The sequence below is a fragment of the Jaculus jaculus genome, chromosome 7 (assembly GCF_020740685.1).
Source record: "Jaculus jaculus isolate mJacJac1 chromosome 7, mJacJac1.mat.Y.cur, whole genome shotgun sequence".
Classification (NCBI taxonomy): Eukaryota; Metazoa; Chordata; class Mammalia; order Rodentia; family Dipodidae; genus Jaculus; species Jaculus jaculus.
The window spans coordinates 72,122,989-72,127,430 of record NC_059108.1 but is presented as its reverse complement, the minus strand read 5'-3'; the positions used below and the strand labels follow the sequence as shown (position 1 = coordinate 72,127,430).

At 41.2% G+C, this 4,442-nt stretch overlaps 1 pseudogene; it reads right to left on the bottom strand.

Moving 5' to 3' along the window:
* Nucleotides 1-2,103: 2,103 nt before the first annotated feature.
* Nucleotides 2,104-2,655, bottom strand: LOC101597705 (annotated as a pseudogene).
* Between the last annotated feature and the right edge of the window lie 1,787 nt (nucleotides 2,656-4,442).

The following is a 4,442-nucleotide window of genomic DNA, read 5'->3' as shown; positions in this document are numbered from 1 at the left end:
CCTCTACCAGGGAGACAACATGACCCTAACTCTCCTCCCTATCAGTGCAGCTCTACCCTGCTTGTATGTTATCAGGCTATTGCAGCCATAGACACAAAGACCCCTGAATAAACAGCTTTGTGTTCTACATTTGTACTTTCTTATCACTGACTTGTTGCTAAGGACTTTTCTGTTTGTACCCCAAATCATGTAACCTTAGAAACTTGTAACCTGCCAATATTATAAAGAATCAAGTTGCTGTCAGACTGACAGCCATACTGAAAAATCTCTCATACATATAAAATCTCTGAGCCATCAGAGCTTATGACTTAGGCTTTAGAAGTTATTCCCCTGAATCCATGTCAACATGAATAAGTTATCTGACTCTCCACTCTATTTCTGGTGCTATCTCTGTGTGACTCAGTTTCCCATTACAATGGCACTCTATATGGGGCCCCAAGGAAACCCACTATCATCAGAGGAATAAATCAGATTGGCACCAAGTACTAGTGTGGACCTCCCTGTGTCCAGCAGTGCAGTGTTTCCTCCTCAGATGGTTGTTGGTAAGTTCTTTCTGGCTCTCAGACCTCCCTTGGTTTGGCCAATGGCTTATTGGTTTGGTGGTTAGGATCTTACATACTTGGATATCTTTTTTGATTTAAGATATCAAATTTTTGAAAGCATGTTGGAGCTGAGTTAGCAGTTAAGGCACTTGCCTGCAAACCTTAATGACCCAGGTTCAATTCCCCAGTACCCATGTAGAGCCATATGGCACAAGGTGGTACATGCATCTGAAGTTCCCTGGCATGCACGTTCTCTCCTTGAAAACTAAAACTAAAAAAAAAAAAAACAAACAAACAACAAAAAAAAAACTAACTAAGAAAGTTTTGGTACTTTATATGTTTGCTTTCAGACTTTTAAAGTCATTTTTGTTTCTGAGCATTTGTTTTGTTAATTTGTTAGCAATCAGACTTTTTCTCCTACCACTTCTCCAGTATCTAATTCAAAGAAGGGAAATTTTGTAAGGAAAACTGGCATTTGGCACTCCAGCTGGACTTATGCTTGATAGCTGTGTTAATTCAACTGCAAGTATTTGGAAAATATGAAAATCTAACTGAACATAACTGAACTTTATGTCTTTATGCCTCCCTGAATGAGAAATATTTGATCCTAATTTATTTTGGGGCTAAACTAGAAGGTCCTAGGCAATAAAGTATTCTTTTTTTTCTTAAATGAGGGCTGGAGAAATAGATTAGCAATAAAGGTGCTTGCCAGCAAAGCCAAAGGAACCAGGTTCAATTCCCAAGTACTCACATAAAGCCAAATGCACAAGATGATGCATGCATCTGGAGTTCACTTGCAGTAGCTAGGGCCCCTGGTATGCCTTCTCATTTCCTCCCTACCCCCTGGCTTCTCTCAAATAAATGAGTAATTTTTAAAAAATTTCTAAATTTCTAAAAGAGAATCATATTTTAATTGAAACTAAGACATGTAAAAGTATGAAATTGATAATTTTAAAATTAATAAGGATTTTAGAAACTCCCTCCTGTTCCCAGCCCTCCAAGTCCTTCTGTGCCTCTTGTCTGTCTCTCAAGTTGTCTATCAGGATGTCTGCAATTCAAGCTGTTCCAGTTTAGAAGACACAGATGAGAGAGTACATGCAGCATTTCTTTATGTGCTTAGGTGAGTTCACTTAGTATGATTTGTTCCAAGTCTATCTGTTTTGCTACAAATTTCATTGTGTCATTTTTCCTTACTGCTAAGTAGAATTTCATTGTGTATATGTAACACATCTTCATCACCCATTTGTCATATGATGGACAACTGTGTTGATTGCAATTTTTAGCTATTGTAAATTGAGCAGCTCTAAGCATGCTTGAGCAGATATCTATGCAGTGAACAGTGGAGACTTTAGGGTAGATGCCCAGTAGAGGAATGGCTGGATAGGCTGGTAGCTCTATTTCCATCTTTTTCAGGAGTATCTATATGATTAATATGGTGGTTATACAAGTGTATACTCCTCTCAGCAATGAATGAGGGTTCCTCTTTCCCCACAAACTCACCAATATTTATTGTCAGTTGATTATTTTTTTCCTTTTATTTCCATTTATTTCCATGCTGAATTTATTCCCGTGCCATAAGTTTTTGTTTCTTCAGTTTTTTCTGGGATATCTTTTTCTTCTGTGCAACCTCCTCTTCTATTTTTGGAACAATCTGTTTTTATTCCGTGAGGATCATCTCAATGTGGCAAGGAGAGCTCATGTAAGGGTTAATCCGACCATGAGCTCTGTAAGTACGACAGCGCATCTTGGGTGCTTTGTTCACCTGGATATGTTCAATGACCAGAGAATCCACATTTAAACCCTTAAGTTCAGCATTACTCTCTGCATTTTTAAGCATGTGCAGCAGAAATTCAGCACTCTTTTTGGGCCACCGACCCTGTGTCCAGCCCCACGGTTTAGCCTGGGCACACCTACCAACTCCATTGTATCCCTGGAATGGTACACACTGCTTCTTTAAAGTGACGTCTTTCAAATACTTAGTGGTTTTTCAGATATGCATACCCTTGATGGCTTGAGCAGCTTCACAGGTGTTCTTAAAGTGAACACGAAGATTTGAACCCCTTGACTTGCATGATTTTGTAGGGTTTTCTGGGTCTAGAGAGTAACCAACCATTTTCACAGGTCACCTCAAGCCACTAACAGGAAGAGGTCAGTTGACTTTTTTTAATGATTGCCATCATCACTGGAGTAATGTAGAATCTTATAGTGGTTTTAATTTGTATATCCTTGATGGTTAAGGATATTGAACATTTTCTTAAAGACATACCAGCCATTTGTATTTCTTCCATTGAGAACTCCCTATACGGGCTCTGCCTGAGCAGCAAGAAATGCCAGGGATCTAGGGATCGTCCACTCACACCAGCCTCCTCTCAAACTCAAAACACTTGAAGAGGAAGATAGCAGGGACTAGCTGAGCAGCTCTTGAAGAAGAGGATCATGTGAACCAATGGTATGTTTTCAGACACCCTCATCAGCCTGCTCTCCCCCAACTGCCAGTGCAAGTATCAGCAACCACCAGAGACCTGGGAAAAGGAATTCACCTACATAGCTCCCAGCACAGGTGATCAGTGCAGCAACCCACCAACCCAGCCAGCCTACCTGAGTCCACAGAGCATAGGGAAGAGGACCCAAGCAGGCACACAGCATAGCTGAGACAAAATCCATACCAAAAGGTAGTAGGACCTACTTACCCCAGGTCAGAACAAACCACAAAGCCTGGAGTATAGACTTGAATTGGAAGTGCTAATTGTACTTTCCATACCAGGGCAGAGTATGTGTTAAATGTGATGGATGGTCAGATTTGCCATTCTTTTTAAAATATTATTAGTTATGTACACAGTGTGAATACAACCATGCTGGTACCATCATTAGCCTCATCCCTGTCCTCCCCCCCCCCCACACACACACAGGGACTCTCCTTGTTGGGGAATGTGGGTCGTGCATTGTGGGGTTAACCATCAGTTATGGTTAAGAGGCCATATCTCTGTGTATAATGTCCCAATGTGTGGCTATAACAGTCTTTTGCCACCCCCACCCCCACAAATTTCCCTGAGCCATGATGGGTTCCTTTTAGGTCTACTTCAGTGGTGAGGTCTTGGGAGCCTCTGTGTCTCTGCATATCTGGTTTGGTAAGAGTTTGGTGTTCTCTGTGTCTATCTCCTTCACCTTTGTGCTGGTTCCAGGTTCATCAAAAAAGCAGCACTCTTTCTCATCTCCCCAATTACTTTTGGTTTCAGTTGGGGCCCTGGTGGGGTACAATGGGCTGATTCTATCCTCGGGATCTACATCCATCTGAAAAAGAGAAGTAAATTCTCCAATGGAGAATGAAGTCAGCACCAGATAAATGGGATAACCATTATTATTTTAGAGATAATTTAATAGGTATAGGCCCTCTTATAGCCCACAATTGGTGGTAGCTTGATAATGGAGAGCAGGCTTGTGGTTTGGATATAATCCTGACTTGTTTCCCAGCTCTATCTATGGGTTCCATTCCACTGAGCTAATCAGTTAGTCAAATCAAAAGCAGCTGGTTACCAACCATGGCTGTATGCCACTATTGTACTTGTGTGAGCATCATGTCAGGTTGTTTGCTGCTGAGCAGCTTAGAGCACAAGTTGCTTGGACAGATGTTGGTCATTTTCCCTCAGTCACTCATGTATCAACTTCTAACACTAGTTGAGCTAACTATCTAGGGACTGACTAACTTCCAAATTCCAACCAGGTCACTCCATGTTCTGTACCAACAGAATATGGTGTCTTCGGCAGTAGGATCTTCCCACTAACTTTTTGTGGGTCCTCAAATACTCTGATGGAAATATATCTTCTTTTGGTAAACCTGTAGGTCTCTCTGATCAACACCTCATTGTGGTTGTTAACCACATACTAGTATTTGGAGTTACA